Source organism: Poecilia reticulata, chromosome 14, assembly GCF_904066995.2.
Source record: "Poecilia reticulata chromosome 14, P_reticulata-male-v2, whole genome shotgun sequence".
NCBI classification, from domain to species: domain Eukaryota; kingdom Metazoa; phylum Chordata; class Actinopteri; order Cyprinodontiformes; family Poeciliidae; genus Poecilia; species Poecilia reticulata.
Genome location: NC_088843.1, coordinates 27,194,163 through 27,213,017, shown reverse-complemented (window position 1 = coordinate 27,213,017; position 18,855 = coordinate 27,194,163). Strand labels below are relative to the sequence as shown.

At 38.2% G+C, this 18,855-nt stretch overlaps 2 protein-coding genes and 1 long non-coding RNA gene across 9 annotated transcripts in view; 2 read left to right on the top strand and 1 right to left on the bottom strand.

Moving 5' to 3' along the window:
• The window catches only part of prr7 (proline rich 7 (synaptic)), a 205,602-nt gene that overhangs the window by 15,436 nt on the left and 171,311 nt on the right, over positions 1–18,855 (bottom strand). The window lies entirely within an intron of this gene.
• dbn1 (drebrin 1) overlaps positions 1–18,855 on the top strand; it is a 181,875-nt gene that overhangs the window by 43,051 nt on the left and 119,969 nt on the right. The gene's annotated exons all lie outside the window — the stretch shown is intronic.
• LOC108166871 (uncharacterized) lies at positions 1,602–14,129 on the top strand. Its single transcript, XR_001777263.2, has 6 exons — positions 1,602–2,914; positions 3,103–3,192; positions 3,291–3,355; positions 3,495–3,582; positions 3,688–3,740; positions 4,084–14,129. It is a non-coding gene; the product is annotated as an uncharacterized LOC108166871 (long non-coding RNA).

The window sequence follows — 18,855 nt, the reverse complement described above, 5'->3', positions numbered from 1 at the left end:
CCTTCCTCCCTGGACTCATGCATATTCATCCCTCTTGCTCTCTGCACATGTGCTAACGCAGTTAAAATGTCTGTGATTAACTCCTCCTGACCGGATCAGCAGAGGAATGTCTCACTTAGCTCATTATACCTTATTTTCCGCACTATAAAGCGCACCGGATTATAAGGCGCACCTTAAATGAATGGCCTATTTTAAAACTTTTTTCATATATAAGGCTAATTATAAGGTATTATAAGGCACATAGAATAGACGCTTCAGTTTGCCAATTTGTTCCGTACTCTAATTTTACACATCCACATTTGTAAAGAAGTGGTCCCCAAGTGCTTTATATTGTAGGCTACCCCAGTCATTGTTTCACTCACGGTGTTGGTGTTGCGATATTGTGCCCAACTGCTTTCTGGGTAACACAGACCAACCGACATAATATGTCACTGCAGTCTCTCTCTCTCTTCCCCCTCCCCTCCGCCCCCCCTGGCTTTAAATGTATTATCAAACTTTATTAACAAAACAGCGTTCTGACAACTATCCCAGCATGCACCACGCACTTCTTCTTCTACGGCCGAAAATGAAGTCGGCGGCTGCTTACCGTAATTGTTGACCTGTTGTGGCTCAATATTGGTTCATATATAAGGCACACCGGATTATAAGGCGCACTGTCGGCTTTTGAGGAAATAGAAGGTTTTTAGATGCGCCTTATAGTGCGGAAAATACGGTAATTATTTTATGCAGTTTTGAGCAGATTCAACTGTTTAATGATTTATTTCCATGTGTGGGATCCTCACTTTGTTTTTACATATGCATATATGTAAAATTCCACAATAAAACTATTTGCTACACCAGTATTGTGTAATATACGCATTTTGAAATATTTAATATATTGATACAGAATTATCTTATTTGAAACATTTGTAATGAAACATTGGGGCCAATCCTAGGATCTTGGGTTACTCTTAGACGGAGATGCGCTATGTTTTAAAATTTCTAAGTATCACAATATTCTTTGAAATAAAAAAATAAGAAAGATAAATGGTTTTCAACCAGAAAGCCGAGGAGGGTCCTAATATATGGAAACCCCGGATGCTCTGGACTTTGAGTGATGTATCTCAGGGGTTACACAGGATAAAAAGTGGGATTGTCGACAGCTATTGACACCTAGTTCTGCCGTGTGCATGGAGATTGAGGGCTTTCGGCAAGAGGTTTTTGTCAGTGGAAAATGGTAGAGCACTGCCAAAAATGGTCAAAAACGCTGTGTGTTCGTGTTCCCCTATCATCCTCCTCCCCTTGTGCCTAGCAGAAGTTTTCGTATTTAAATGAAGTTGCTGAGAGCCATGCAAATGCATATCAACTGTTGAGCACCGCCTTTTGACTCTCATTCCTGTTGTAGCTAATCCATTTTACCTTCTGTTCACCATGAAGAAGTATGTTTGGAGAAAGAATATTAAAACATTAATCTAACTTATCCATTAAAATATAAGGAATTATTTAGAACAGACATGTTGCTAATTATATATATATATATATATATATATATATATATATATATATATATATATATATATATATATATATATATATATATATATATATATATATATATATACACACACACACACACACATGATACAACACTTTTTTTGACCATCCAGCCAGAATTAACTGGAATAGTTGTGTAAATTAAAGACAAAATGCAATTACTTGTAAGTTTTAGACCTATGCAGGCATACAGCCATGGATAAAATATCACTATCGTTTTCTTCAGGTTTATTGTTAATTCTACAATTAATAATTCATAACAATTTGATTAGAGAACTGATATCTAGCCATTTTACAATAGGATGTCAAATGACATGTTTTATTATCTCACAATGGGGGAAACTCAGATGCAACAGCAAAATGAGAAACAATCGAAGCATAAATATATATTACATGTGTGTTAGGAGCACTGAAAACTTAGTTTTGGTTGAATTGATGATATAAAAGAAGAATATGCATGAATACATACAATAGACTTTTGCGAAACGTGATCTTACTTTGACATTCCTCTTATCTGAAGATTTATCTTGTGATGGGAGGAATTGCACAACTTAATCAAAAAAAAAAAAAAACATGTTCCAGAGTGGTTCATTGTACATAAAGTATTTTTGTGAATAATATTCAAACTAAATGTTAAATGTTTACTGATTGCTTTAAAAACCCAGAGTCATGCTATATTGGACTCAGAGTCATGCTATATTGGACTCAGAGTCATGTTATATTGGACCCAGAGTCATGCTTGGAGTGGTAGTGACACCATTCCACATCACAATACAGGACTTAAGAAACTACAGATGATTTATCAGTATTCAGTTGCTTAACTCTCAAGTTTAAATTGAAGAACAAAATGGTTGAAAGTATGTGATACCTTCTGATAGAATATAAGCATTTGCATTTTTTAAAAGTTTTGCTAGTTAAGCACTAAATATAATTCACGGATGATTAATCATTATATTCTGTATAAACTAAAAAGGAGACAGCTCAAAGTAGAATTGAGTAAATAAACATCTACACATTTAAAAACATTTATTAAAAACAATTAGTTATAATAAAAATAAAATATACTGTCACGTAACTTTTGAAAACAACTTTTTAGAATGTATTTTTTTTCTGTCAACTTTCATTTAACACTCCAGTCCAGTTGAGGGCAGTAATGCTCTTTCATAGTCGGTCAAGCATCCGCCATTAAACTCCAGAGGAAGATTTGCACCGGTGATTTGATGGTTTTAGCTACTGCTAAACATGAACGAAAATGACTGTGCGTTGTGTGAAATGGTGGAAAAAGTACGGAGTTACTTTTTCAGTATCGTTTTGATATTAAGCAATGTCCCGGCGGAAAACAACCGATCACACCGCGGCGGTCCAACAAGACTAACTCACGGTAAGAAAACTTTTATGAATAGCGAGCACGTGCAGCGAGACAAGTTGCTTTGTTTGTTTCTTAGAAAAAGCGGTCTGTTGTTTTCATATGTCAAAACAAGTGTAGGGTGAGATTTCGTATTGTATTTTTTATTACATGTGATGTTCTAAACTCTTAAAAATACTCGCATCTTCTTTTATTTTTTTCAGACCTGAAAAATGGCCAAGCCTTACCAGCCAGGCCTCAGACCACGGTACCGAGGAGCTCTTACGGAGTTCACCAGGACGAAGAGAAATTCAGTAAGTTATGATTTCACATTTAGTGAATAGTGAACACTTGCATATTTGTAAGGAAAACTGATCTTCCGGTTATTTTATTTTGTTTTGTTATAACGCAGTACAGCAAGGCAGAGTGTAGTAAGAGATCTACAACAACGCAGACTGAGGACGGATATCAGGACCGGTATGTATTATGTACAGTCACTGCATTGATTCCCGACTGTACAATGGCTGAGAATAATTTTAACTTATTTACGTATGTATTTTTGAGAAAGCGATATATTTGCTACAATATTTTTTTAATTTTACATTTTTTTCCACAGACGCTCCAGAGAATGGGAGTCACATTTGTGTCAATCAGAACTCTTCAGGAACGTTTTGATGTCCTTATGAGGACAGAGCTGCAACTGTGTGAGTATCTACTATTTTAGAATGTTGATATTTTATGCTTCAATATTGTTTATGTACATAATGTAATTATGCTATGTATTGACAATGCACAAAAATGTTTTCCAGCTGCATCCAGGACCTACTGCCAGTCATCCAGATGTAGCTAAAGAAAGAAGCAGGTAAGATCTAGAGATGTCACAATTCCTTGAATGATTAAGGTACTGTGATTTATTAAAATCCATCAAAGCAAATTATCTGCCTCAGAGTTTGTTGAATTATGTTTTACTATTTATTACCAACTGCTTTTAATTTTTTCCCCCCAATTGTTTCCAAGTGTTTTCTCTTTTTCATTAAAGTTTTAAATTTTCTGTAAAATGTGTTTTTTTTTTGTTTGTTTGTTTTTTAGTTTTAATGTCTTATGTATGCATACTAAGCTGGAAATTGCCAAACATTTTCACTGTAGTTTCATAATGACTAAAAGATGCCTGTAGCTCATAATGATTGTCTGTTCTGTGTTAACAGCTGATGGAGGAAGGCAGAGTACTGGCAGCAGAGGAGGTGGCATTCTGGGAGGATGGCAGCAGCTATGAGGCGGTGTCAGGATGATGGACTGTGGCAAGGTTGAGACCCCAAGTTCCTCCAACCAGGAGCTCAGTGACATCGGGCCTACACGAGAGACGTCGGGTCTACACTGCAGGAAGAAACGTCAGGTCTACGCTACAGGAGAGACGTTGGGCCTGTCCTGAACGTAGCATAATGTTGGATCATGTTTGGACAAACACTGCCAGATGGTCCAGAAATGGACAAGCATTTTTGTCTTACGTTGTGTGCAAACAGTAAAAAAAATAAAATGAAATAAAGAAAAAAGAAACTTCTGTGTCTCTTTTATGTTCCTCATATATGAACATGTTGCATATAAGCAATATCCAATGAATATATTTTAATGCAGCATTTATTTTTTATATAGATTTTTAAAATACAGCATTAAAAAATATTCATGATTGGGGCGGGGTTTATTTATAAAGTCATAAGTGCTATCCAATGGACACACATCAACCAACCAATCACATGTCAATGATGAACTGTGATGTCATTTTTTTTTCATCCAATGACTGAGAATCCACGGGTCTGCTGAAGCGCCTTTGCATATGCTAGGCCATTTGTATGCTAAGTAGATACGTTAACACCTCCCACCCGCTCCCCCTTACCACCACTCCCACCTCCAAGGACTCCGCAATCGACAGATTTCGACTCCCGTGAGTCGTGAAACACTGAAAATGCAGATTGTCGATATCTGTCGCTCACGAGCTGCGTTCGCGTCAGAATACAGGGTCAAAAATCCCACTTTTCGTCCTGTGTTAGTTGGATATTTTATGAACTCAGGCAGCACAGAAATCCTCTTACTCTGCAGAAAAAAACGTTTCCCTCATAAAGTTTGTATTAGGTTTCATCCAGAGCCACGGATGTAAAACAAGTTTTTGTTGACTAAACAATGCAGGGCTCCAGAACATAGGCGGTCGTTTTGTTCGGTATTTGAGATACAGGCAGCCAGCATCGGTTTGCCCTCTGGTTTTTTGGCAAGACTGAGTCTGCATGATTTGGCCTTTGCCGTCTGCTGGAGAGGAAACAGGGCTTTGGATTTGTTGCTGGATCCAAACAGCTGATCCCCTTCATGTCTGCCTGTACTCAAATGTCCTTTCATCTTAACTGAAAACAAGTTGATATTCATCATGTGTAATTTGGAAAGTGTTTATGTGATGGTGCAGTTTGAGAATAGTGATTTTTTTTGCTGAGCACATCTTCAGCTAGATCAGCAGTGCTTGAATTTTAAAATCCAGCTGGTTTGTATGTGCAGGGAAGAGCTGTGTCTCCCTGCAGAGCAGAGCCGTTACCGAGTCCTCCGGTGAGAAAAGACACATGAGGATAGGTGAAGTGGAGATGCTTTGTGCTGTTTCTCTGTGTTCACCCATTCACTGTGCACACTGGTACAGAGAGTGCACCTTGAGGCTTGTATTTGCGCATCCGTGTGCAGCTGCAATGGTGTTGGCAGCTTGGTGCTTTTGTTCTGAGCCTTTTAAAGCTCCTTGTTTTTCTGGCAGTGGATTTAGAGGCTGGTGAGATGGTGAGATGCATTTTAACATAAATTTTTTTTAGCAATGCAGAAAGAGATAAAAAAACAAAGAAAACAAAAATGCCCTTTTTTTCCTTCAGCAATTGTGTCACAGATTTGCTGTTACATTTTGTATTGTGCTGATAACTTAGTTTGAGTCAATATTAAGCTATGATGGTCGAGAGATGCAAACACACACAAAGAGCAAAACAATCTGCAAATACATGAATGATGCCAACACAAAAAATAAGAAACAGAAAAACCCCACAAAAAATGTAGCAATCATACAAAATGGAAGCGAAAAGAAAAATACTGCAAATGACAAAAACAGTAAATATGAAATGCTGCTAACTCACTCACTCCACAAAACAGAAGTGCTTCAGATCTTTGCTGTTTGCGACATTTTCCCTTATGTTTCTATTCCTCATTTTTCAGAAAAATAAAAGCTAAACTGCCAAACAAATGTTTAAAATTAATGAATAGTAAAATAAAACTGAAAATTTGAAGTCAAATTAAACAACAATAAAACTAATCAAAAAATGCACGACTAATAAAACCTACATGTTGTTTTTCTTAAATTCAAGAACATTCTTACATTCTAACCTGTAAGAATGTTCTTACAGGTTATAACATTCTTTGTTCTTTAGCAAAACTCACAGGTAGGGCCTATTTAAGGATAACATTTACAACTAATATGCAATGTGCTGCTGTAGTTTTAAACGGGTTGCTAAGTTTATTGTGCTTTACGTTCTAACATTGCAGCATAAAACAAGGACAGAGTGAGAAGCAAAGAGACAAACAGTGACGACAGCTTGGCCTGCACTGTGCTGAGTTCAGCACTCTGCCTTATTGGTGTGTGAATGTGAGGAGAGTGGGTGAATATGAGACACAGGGGCAGGTTTGGTTTGTCGGTTACTGTCTTTGTCTTCTTTGATACAAGCATCTTTAAAGTGTGCTCTTCATGTGTTTACATCAGACTGCTAAAATAGATTGTTGAATTTTTTTTAGGAGGATCTTCTTATGTGGGATCTTCCATGTTGGCTAGAAATGGACATATGCAAATTTTCTATAAACATATCTTTTGATAGTTAATTTTTAGTATGTGAATAATACTTTTATGATTTAGTATGTGCACATTTTGAGAAAGTTGTTAAAATTTAGACCACTCATTGGAACCCAACAAAACAAGTCAATGCATTATTAATTTTCATTCATTTTTTTATTTACTTTTTTCAAATCAAGTGGTGGCTTGTTTATGGGTTTAGTTCGTAATGATTGTTAAAAGTGCAACCATTATATTCAAGATTACCATTTTAGTGACAAACATACTTTATTTTTGTAAGGGCTCTGGTTTTCCTTTTATATGATTTCTTTTATGAATGGTTATGAAAAAATCACGGCATAGCACAAGTAACTAGCATTGTTAGAGATAGTTGCTTGCTATGTTGTTTGGACTTTAACACCATCCACTGCATTTAGATTTAGGATTGTTTGTGGAACTTAAAATCACACTCCGAGATGGACAAATATTTATCTGATTCATACAATTTTAAAGTAAAGATTATATAAAACAGAATATATAACCATTTATTTGAAAAATAGCTCTTTGAGTAAATTTTCACAAGAACTGAATTTTTTTACTTTTACAAGAACTAGTCACACTGCTAGAAATACTTCATGTTTGAGGAAAAATTCTTTAGCATTATTAGCAACATTAGCACAATTGAAATAAGCCTATAGAACTTTGCTAATTCAAACTCTAGTCAATAGCCACTGTCTTTAATGTCAGTTCGGTCATGGCACTGTTGTCAACTTAGCAGTTTTGTCGCTATATTTAGGAATTTTCTTTATTTAACTTTTTTAATTTCTGAATTATGAGCATTTGCCTTCAGCAACATTAACCCTCTTGTTCGCATTGTTTGGACTGTTGGCAGTAACCTTTACTGTGAAGAACTGTCAACATTTCAGCTTTAGCCTACATCTTTACTGTTAGTGCCTAGACAAGCATTAGCATTGTCTCCTGTACTATAAGAATTTACAGTTTGTGGCTGCATTTTTGTACACAAATACTTGCCATTAGCAATATGCATGCAATTAGCTGTTGTTGTTTATTACATTTGTAGTGATAGCTGTAAAGTTTTTATAACATACGTAACCAGTAATTATATTTAGTCATTAATGTATTTTTTCATTTCATTCTCAATCTGAACTGCCACACAAGAAATGTTTTTTGCCACTCTTCAGGAATCGTACTGATCTAATGCTTCCTGTAAATATATCTGCAGCAGCTCAATATGTTTAATAGTTCTGTCTTACAGTTTAAAGCACAGAGGAAAATCCTGATCCTCTCTCAGCAGCAGTGGGGGATTTTCTCCACTATCTATCTGTTTTTAATAAATCAGTCTGATGCTGTGCAGTTTTACGAGCTTGAATGCCAGTTTGTACAGTTTTTGAGAACTTCTAACTATTCCAGCAGAGAGTAATTTATATCTAGTTTCATCTCTTATGTCTTTTTGTGTCTGTTTTTGTTGTTGTTTTTGTAATTTCCGCTCCCATTTTATTTTTCTTAAATTTTTCTTGTGTTCACTATCCTCTGAGGGACTTTAGATGTTAATTGTTCAGATCAAAGTGAGAACCAGCAACAGTCTTCATCTGAAACTCCTTTCTGGTTTCGCACATCACACGTTGTTCTCAGACCATCTGGGTGCTGTTAGGGAACCGCTAACCCTGCTGCTGCTCTCTCCCAAAGGCCGACGACTTAACACTCTTACGCTCCATCGAATCTCAAAAAGATTTTCTGATTGTTTTTTTTTAGTTTAGGTTTGTTTTGTTTGCTTATTTTTCCCACCACACATTGGAAAACAGATGGAGTATCAACTTTTGGAGTTTTTCACTTTATGTGCGTCTCTCCTGGCATTTGGAGGATACAATTAGGCCAAGCTTGAAATCAACGGGCCACTTGCAGAAACTGTCATGGCTCAAGTGCCATTTTTGGAATATCAGAAGTGATGACTGTTGGAGTGTGATCATCAAACTGAGCTAAACAATTATACATTTAACCTATTTTTCCATCTAATACGCTGTTTATAATGTTGAATAATACAATTTTACTGTCTTTGCTATTGTTTTAATCTGAACAAAACAACTCAGAGCATCATAAAGGAGAATTAAAATTCTCTTGAATTGTTTGAAATGTTTTCTACCTTTATTTGACTTATCATCTGGTCATAACTTAATGGGGCAGGATTATGTAAAATCCACTTTTTTTAGCTTTACATCATGTTATAGTTTTATTTGCTCATCAAAAATATAGCTGTTGCTTTGATTATTTCTTGCATGTTTGAGAAATCCTTTAATCTCCATGGCAACCATTCAGCTGTACAAAATGCCTGGGTGGATCTGGCCCCACCTTCAAGGTGCAGTTCCTCATCAGGACTGCAGCTTCCAAGTTTCTGAGCTTCTGTGTCGCAGGTCTCACCCCCCCAAACCCCCACCTCTTCTTCCCCAAGTCAGCTCTTTCAGACTAGTCAGCAGCAACTAGCAAACACCTGGTGGAACTTCACATCTGCTGAGCTCGTAATACGAGCTACTTCTCAGTGCAACGCTGGTAAAAGTGTTGTTAATGCAGGGGTGTCCAAAGTCGGTCTTCGAGGGCCGGCATCCTGCATGTTTTAGTTCTCTTCCTAGTGGTTGTAACAACCTCCTGCAAGTGTGTAAAACCAGGGAGAGAACTAAAACATGCAGGATGCCGGCCCTTGAGGACTGACTTTGGACACCCCTGTGTTAAAGGGTTAACAGAGGAGCCACGTTGCGATGACTTCTTAAAGGCTTATTTTCAGAAAGAGGAGGACTTTTTAAAAATACAGAAGCCCAATTTCAAGGCATTAATTTGCTAATTTCTTTTGAGTAATTTTTTATACATAGCATTTTCATAACAACTGCAAGTAGGTACTTGATTGTACTTTAAAATGGCACTATATGCCTGGAAAATACATAATACTGCCCCTTTAATCCATTTATAGATAGATGTATGCAAAAGCTCACAGAGCTCTGAAACTGAAAAATCTGACATTAGTGAAATATACACCTTCAAAATCCCACTGGACCCAAATGAAGCAGTATTGCCTATTATTGTCTCGGTTCTTTAACTTAGCTTCATCTTATCATCTTGTTGGTACATGAACTCCCAACCCACAGACAGAGATTATGCGTTTTTGTTTTTTTACTTTGGCTAAGTCAGAAGCTGGAGCTGCTCAGGAAAATGCTGTTATGTAAAATGTGAAGCTTACTCTGCAGTCTGGTACAGTTTGTGCCCAATTTCCTGCAGCAACACACAACAGGATGCGATTTTGGGTAAATCTCTTATCTGCAGGCACGTGCAGAGAGGGGGGGGGGTGGGGTGCTGGGGGTGCTTGAGCACCTACCCCTTTTGCTGCTTGCCCCCAAGTGCCCTTTTAGTCAATTTTTTATTTTTATTTTTGGTATTATTATTTTCTAAGCCCTGTTCTGACACATAATAACATGTACTAAAATTATTATTATTGTTTTTTTGTACCACATAATAAACCCTCCGGTCACCTTGTTACCTTTGACCTTTTGCCCGTGACGCATGACGCAGTTGCCTCTCGCGCAGTGCAATAAAGCGGCTAACTGGAGCTCAACGTAGCGAACGTTCCAGATTATGGAACAGTTTTTGGTGAATAAAAAAAAACTTTTTGGTGAATTAAGTGGAGTAGATTTGCTACTTCTCAGATGACGGAAAACGTTGAAGTATCATTTCTGCTTCAGCTTGGAGTCGCGGTTTAAACAGAGAGGTAATGAAATACAACAGACACTGACAGGCCTCTGCTTCTGCCTTTCTCTGAAGAACTACTGAGGGGAGGAGACAGCCAGGTGAGGAGAAACTGTTCTTATCTATCATTCAGTATTTTTATTATATGGACATTAGGCTGTTATTGTTGTGCTATTAACTAGCTGCAAGCTAACGTCTTTGCTAGCAAAGCAAGATAACTACAAAGCTTCTTCCCTGTACAGTTAATGATAACAGTCATTCTTCAGTATTGCTTAATAAGGGCCACATCGCCTGTCCAAAATCATCTCCATAATGGATATGTCTTCAGCAAAGGATATGTACATTGCATTTATTCTGGCGTTAAGTAAATGTATCTTGAAGGAGAATAGTACTTAAATAAAAGTTCAACAAGGATATTCATTTAGAATTAAAAATAACTCACCCTGAATTACCATGATAGTATGTAATAAAAGTGTCATTAATGAAGGGGAAAAAGTCAACTCAGACTTTAAGTAAGTTTAGGGTCTGGTTCGCAGAGTATGCAGTTAATTTTTTTCCCCAATTATTCAATGGGGGAAAAAAACTAACCTCAGTTAAGTTAAATAAAATTGTAATCAAAACTTTTGGAATTGTAATGATTTCTTTTTAAAAAAACAAATCGTTTTGTTTAAAAAAAACTTTTTAAAATTAAATAACTAATTTTTGTCTTGTGAACTTAAAGTTATTTGCCAAACATAAACTTTTATTTGCACACATGAGAAATCTTTTGTGATTTAAGCCCTGCTCAAGACGTCAAATGAGAATCACAAGCAAAACTTTGAGTCAAACAAAAACTTAGAATATTAAGAAAAGATTTCTGACATGCACAAGTAAGTTTGTTTTGAAAAAAAAATTTCACTTCATGAGACAAATGTGTGATTTAAATGTTTAAAAGTTTTTTAATCAAAACTCAGTAGGTTTTTCTCATGGTGACATGCATTAACAATTCAATTTTTGCTTTTGTTTTCTTTTTTCTGCAGTTCCACGTTAAAGTTTGATGCAGCTCTGCTTTCCTGAATGGACCATCTTCATCTCCACTGCAGCAAACAGGCAGCTCTTTTTTATAGATTACTGTACAATTAAAGGTTGCTTTGTGCTCTTGTTTATATTTTTAATAGTGTAATTCTGTAAAGACAAAATATGTCTGGTCCAGCTCTGATTTACATATCTTGCTAAATTGTGGGTTTGAATATTGCAATACAATATTACAATACTATAACAAAATAGACCTGCAGAAAGAAATTACTTATAAAATATCTTACATAGGCATAGTTGTTTGCTTTATATAGAGATGTTCCTTAGCTTTGATTGTATATCTCACAATTTTGTAATTTATCATTGTTTATTAAACTCTGAAAGCTGAGAGGCTTTGTTAATATTCTGTCCTAAAATACGGTTGGATGTGCCCTTTTTTTTTTTTGAGCACCTGCCCCTTTAGTGGTCTCTGCACGGCCCTGGATACTATACATGCTAATTAGCATATGGCATGTGTGGTGGCATTCTAATAATGGATAAATTTTTTATTAATTATACATGGAAATAATTAAGCCATAGATGCACATTCAAGTTAGTCTGCATTTCATTATGAATTATTCAATTGAAGAATCTATTACAAATGAAGAAATGTACAGCTAAGCATTTTTAAAAGAATAGTTTTGCACTAGAATTCTATGTTTGAAAGTAATTTGAAGGGAAGAGGATGGAAAAAGAAGAGGGAGAGATGCAGAGAATTGGACGTAAAACCAGGACAGCCACATCAAGCCCTATTCAACACATGATGCAGCTCTACCAACTGAAATGGAAGTGATATCACCACATATGCTAATTATCATGTGAGTAAGTTGAGGTGCGTCTAATGGCATTCTAAAACTGTATGGATATATTCATCATAAACTGAAATAATTAAGATTGTACTTGTTTTTAATTAAAACAAATATCTGTGTGTTGCCAGTAATAACAGCTGTGTTTGTCTTTGTGTAAGCCAACTGGACCTTAGTAGTTACACAATGTTGCCTCTCATATGTTTCACTGTCTTCGCCTCACCAACACAAACCAATATCAGAATGTTACAACCTGGCACAGCACCTTTGCCGCTCAGTGGGAGTCTGACAGAAATAGACTGCAATGACGCTGCCTCCTGCAGCCACATTCTCTTATTAGTTTTGATTTCTGTGGCATTCGGTACCTGTTCGAGGAGATTTATTGCTGCAGCGCTCTATTTAATGCTTTGTGACAGTCCCATCAGTGCTTTTGAGTACAAATGTCAAAAAAGCTCCAAAATATGCTATTTAAGACTGGAAAACTTTCTTTAATTTAATAATGTGAGTTGCTGCAGAATGGCAAAAGCAAAATATTGACTTTAATTGTCTTTCATTCTAATAGGTGTTGTTTTTGCTCAACAACACGCATTTACCCAAAAATATTAGTGGAAAAACTTCACTCAAAGCATTTTACTATAAAAATGTTCTCACATTGAAAAGCAGAGATCAAATTAGTGCACTGAAAAACTGAGTTAGTCTTGTAGGTTTTTAACTGGGGAGAAGTTTTCTCTGTTTATATTCTATTTAAATAATGACATTAAGTTGGTGAGAATACAGAAGAAGCGACTCAGCAACTATTATTTCGCAGACTCATGGTGTTTTTGAACTTTGGGAGAAGATTCCCTGCAGAGTTTCTGGAATTTAAATTTAAAATGATTCAAATCACATTATGTAGCACTTTCGCAATGAAAGCTGGCCATTTTTTAAAATTATTTTGCCCGTACATAAAATCTCTGTAAGGCACTGATCTTGAATCATTTTACATCACTATATTACAGAGAAGTTTTCCTTTGATAGTATTAATTAACTTAATAATGTGTAGTCACTCCCAAGGATAAAAGGGTTAATATTTTTTTTCAATGACTTACGACTTTAACAAGCTTATTTACATGTGTTTTTAATTGCATTTCATATTTAATGGAAGCACTGCAATTGCGAAATAGTTTTTTTTACATTAGCAGAATATCTGAAAAATGTTCCCATACTATGATGGGAAATTTTTTTTAAATTCAGTCAATTTTGGAACCCTGTAATTAAAACCAAAATGGTTGGTTATATTTTCTAGACATTTTGTGTTTCACTTTTACATTAAAGTTTAATTCTTGGTCACTTACAAAAACTTAAAAAGCTGACAATTCTGATATAGAAGACCCTCCATATCAGGAATAAGTAATTTTTCCAGCAAATTCAAATTTCCAGAAATTTCATGCTAATATTTCTCTCTGTAGCACTCTTATCAGTATGAGTATCTGTACCTGATCGGTTTAAATTCAAACAGTTGGATGTTGGGCTTATTATAAGAGCCTGATGGCTCAAAGCATTGCTGCAATAATCAAATTATCCAAATTGGGATCGCAGATTGGAGAATTATCTGACTGGAGTGCCCAGCTGAAGCAGCAAAGTGGATTATGTCTGTTAAATCTCAGTTGGTAGGCCAGTGGTTCCCAAACTTTTTCCATCAAACCCGTTTCATGTCGGACCACTTGCAGCACCATGTTAACGCTATAAAATGAACGCTCTCTATCGTGGTATCACCCATGGAGGGATTTCTTTATTTCAATGGGTTAATTTTTCAGAGGGATACAAAGTCGTGATTTTAGTAATTACATGTTTATAAGAGCGATTTTCTGTTGTCCTTCCATGGTAGCGGGCAGCTTTCAAACGGAAATAAAACACTTTTTAATATAAATTGCTGCTTTGACATGATCACAGAACTGCCAAAACATATGTAGCCTACATAAATACCAGACAAAGTGAATCACAGCAGCGTCATCAGCCGGTGTAACGCTGAACTGATGCGGAGCGGAGCTGCGCCATGAAGCTACAAACACTGAATAATAGAAGAAGAAGATTTTTTTTTTATTTTTACCAAAACATTTATTTTACAATAATAATATAACAATGCACATTCACAATATCATCAGATCAAAGGAAAAAAACTAAATAAAAAACAATAAATAAATTATTTTAGCATTTCGTTAAAATTTAGTTCTCCTTGTTCACAGACATTGCACAAAACACCATTAAAACCCCACAATTGTATAAAACTATTAAAATCCCCTGTGGCTCTGTGGAAGCAAAACTCTAGTCTAATCCTGGCTTTCACATTACACTTCCACAGAGCCACTACATCAATTTGAGGTCCAGCCTGCATTTTGTCCCTTCGAGTAAGGTATATTGCCATTTTGGCCTCGGCGATTAAATAGTTTAAAATGCGGGATTTAAAACTGGTGGTTCTACTGTGATGCACACCGTAGATAAAAACGGAATTGGTAAAAACCATGCCAAACAGGCTAAAAAATCTCATTAAAAAATTAAAAAAACTAGTTAAACGTACACAATCCATAAAAACGTGAAAAACACTCTCTGACAAATTGCAAAAAGGACACTCATTTAAAACCCCGGGGCTGACAACCGATAAAAACACATTCGTGGCGATGGCTCTATGCAGGATTCTCCACTGGAGGTCCCCAGTCCTTTTTTTAATTGGAGGCTTGTATAAGCTTCTCCATTGGGGTTTTTGTCCTTTGAATTTATCGCCCCACACGTTGGTGGATCTTTCTCGGAGAGTTCTTTTGTTCAGAGTTCTGTACAGGATTTTTGATCCTGTATTGCACATGTCCAATTCTGTCATGTCCAGCAAGGGGCCGCTGTCCTCTTCAATGTCAGTTTTGAGGATTACGTCTGGAAACGGGTCATTCTCGTCAGGTAGGCGCTCTTTTGTTGTGTGCAGCTGTAGTAGTCGCCTCTCCTCGACCGACAGCTGCTCTTTGACCCGTTCCAGGAAGCGCTGTGTCAGCCTGATGGACCGGATCTTGAGCAGCGAGCTCACCTCTCGGGTGTTGTTGAGGTCCGGTCCAGCCACCCGTACCAGCTGCTGCAGTGTCACTGTCCCGGATCTGGCCAGCGCTTCGGTCAGGCCCGGCATGCTGCTGTCCTGGACGTCTAGTTTTGCTCCACACACCAGTGGTTCTGCTAAAAGCCAATGCAGAGAATTATGCGTTTTTGCTCTTTTCAATTTAAAAAGAGCACAGGACTTAAAAACACCCTGATAAAACTGAGGTAACCCCTTAAACTTTAAAAGACTAAAATCAGTTAAAAACAGAGCAGCATCCAGCCCCAGACAATTGACACGTCTGAGGATACAGCTGGCCACATCTCTCCATACGGGAGATTCTGTCAGGTACTTTTGAATAAACTGAATACGAAATGTTACAGTTCTGCTGGCCAGGTGGACAAGGCCCTGGCCCCCCTCCTCTCTTGATAAAAACAAAACAGACTGTGGCACCCAGTGTCGACCGGTCCAGAAGAAATTTATCATCTCTGTCTGTATTTTTACGAGTAGGCCTGATGGTGGGTGTAGGACGTTCAGTTTATGCCACAGCTGTGACGCCACCAGGTTGTTTAAGACCAACACCCTGCCTTGGTACGACATCTGGGCGTGTATCCACTTCCATTTGGCCAGTTTGTCTTTTATTTTTTGTTCAACATTCTCCCAGTTCTTATTTACAACATCCCTGCTGCCTAAAAACACACCGAGATATTTAAATCCATCTTTTTTCCACGTAAGACTCTGAGGGAGAACCGGGAGTCCAGCAGGCCACCGGCCGACGGCCAGTGCTTCGCTCTTCCCCCAGTTCACCCTCGCTGCAGACAGTGTAGAGAAACTCTCTGTGATCTTGATTAAACTATTGGTGTCTTGTTGATCTCTTATAAAAACGACAACATCATCAGCGTAGGCAGATAAAACAATATTTTTACTAAAACCAGGTAAAACCAGACCATGAACTTGGGAGCGTATTTTTTGGAGGAGGGGTTCTAGGGAGACTTTAGTCATTATTTTCTTTAATCTAAACACGTCCCTGTCTGAAAAACCTGATATCTCTTTGTTCCTTATGTGACATTTTGCAGACAAATAAAATAATTTTAGATCAGGAAAGTAACTTTCAATTTTTATTCCTCTGAATCCCTTAGTTTCTTTTAAAAAATTTCTAAAAGATTCTACTGGGTATCTAGGTGCTTTGCTATTTGGTTGTGTGACCGATATGTCGCTGCTGTCAGAGATACAGCTCTCAGCGTCGCTGCTGTCCGACACCTCGTTCTTCTCTGCAGCCAGCTTGGAAGCCTGTTTACTGGCCTTCTCAGCCGTCACCACGTTCTTTCTTTTGCTTCGCCTCTTTAACGGGGCTGAAGCCTCCATCTTCATGGCCTCCTCCGTTTCACCTGTCTTTTTTTCCACTCCAGTTTCACAAACCAACTCTGCACTATTCTCACCTTTATTCTGTCCCTCCACCTGCACCTCTCCTTTCTTTCCCTGATCTCCAAACCCTGAATGTTCCCTACAGCTCCTCACCTCCACCTGCTGCTCTCCCTGCACACCATCTCTCTCTCCCACTTCACCCTCGCCACCACCGTTCATCCCATCACCACCACCATTCATCCCATCACCACACACCACTGTGCTCTCATCCTTTCCCACACTTACATTCATTTTCACACTTTTCTCACTTTCCACTACCACCACCTCAACTATACCTTCTGCCTGTTCCTCTGCAGTGGGTTCCTCCGCAGCCGCAGCGGGTTTCCCCGCAGCCGCAGCGGGTTTCCCCGCAGCCGCAGCGGGTTTCCCCGCAGCCGCATCGGGTTCCTCCGCAGCCGCATCGGGTTCCTCCGCAGCCGCAGCGGGTTTCTCTGCCGAAGCCGCTGCGGGTTCCTCCGCCGCAGCAGCGGATTCTCCCGCAGCCGCAGCGGGTACCTCCTCTGCCTCACCAGGCGGGTCCTCCGCCTGCTCAGCAGCAGCGGGCTGCCGCTGAGCCGAACCCGGTGGGTTCTGTCCGGCCCTGTTGGGACACATTTTTACAATGTGTCCCTCTTGGCCGCAGCCAAAGCATTTCATGTTCGAGGACGTTGCAAACAAGATGTAGTCAAAATCATCTACTCTAACACGAAAGCTTAGGTTTATTTCCTCGTCCCGCCGATTCGGGATCATGAACAGTTGTCTCCGATGGGAGACAACATGTTTCAACAAAGGTGATTTACACCCTGACGGCACTTTTTTCACTGGTGACACCACCTCGCCGTGTCGAGACAGTTCTTTAATGAGAAACTCGTCACTTATGAACGGGGGCACATTCGATAATGTTACCTTAGTGGAAGGTAAGGTGAGCGGGGAGACTTGTAAAAACAAGCCGTTGGCAGAGACACCCACCTCCACCAACCGTTGGGCCTGCTCCACCTTCTCCACAAACAAAACAACCGCTCCGTTCATTCGGGCTGCAGACCTTATAGCCCCATGTCCTATCAGTTTTCCGACCGCTAGGCAAACTTCTTCCACGCTACACGGAAAACCGGCGCCCACCTTGACACCGTTCTTCCGTGTTAGCGTGGAGAAAGAACCGCCACCAACCACCACCATGGCGTCAGACGCCGGCCAGCCAGGCACGCCTGACGGACACACCCGAACCTAAACAAAAACCCCTAAAAACGTGACAAAACTTAATACAAAATCACAACTAAACTATTAACATAAACACCAAGTGAAAAATACTGTAAGAAAAAACACAAAGATAGAAGATAAGCACTCGTTCGCTCTTTGACTCTTCTTCCGCTCTCCACTCACCCTCCTCTCACACGAAGAAGAAGAAGAAGAAGAAGAAGAAGAAGAAGAAGAAGATTTTTTGATTTTTAACAACACATTTATTTGACAATAATAATTTCAAACAAAAACAGGGTGCATTCTTCTTTTCACATGTTTCACAACAAAAGAACACAAACTAAATAAAAACAGATACATAAATAAATGAATAAATAGTTATATAAGCATCTTGTTAAAATTTAGTTCTCTTTTGTCATCAATATTACACAGCACACCTTTAAAACCCCACAGTTGTACAAAACCATTAAAATCCCCGGTGGCTCTGTGGAAGTAAAATTCTAATCTAATCCTTGCTTTTATGTTACCCTTCCACAGAGCCACAACATCACTCTGAGGTCCTGCCTGCATTCTGTTTCTCCGAGTTATGTATATAGCCATTTTGGCTTCGGCGATTAAATAATTTAAAATGCGGGATTTAAAACTGGTGGCTCGGTTATAATGCACACCATAGATAAAAACAGAGTTTGTAAAAACCATATTAAACAGGGTAAAAACTCTCATTAAAACACTAAAAAAACTGGTTAAACGTGTACAATCGATAAAAACGTGAAAAACACTCTCTGACAGTTTGCAGAAAGGACACTCGTTAAAAACCTTAGAGTTAATAACCGATAAAAACGCGTTCGTTGCGATCGCTCCATGGAGAATCCTCCATTGG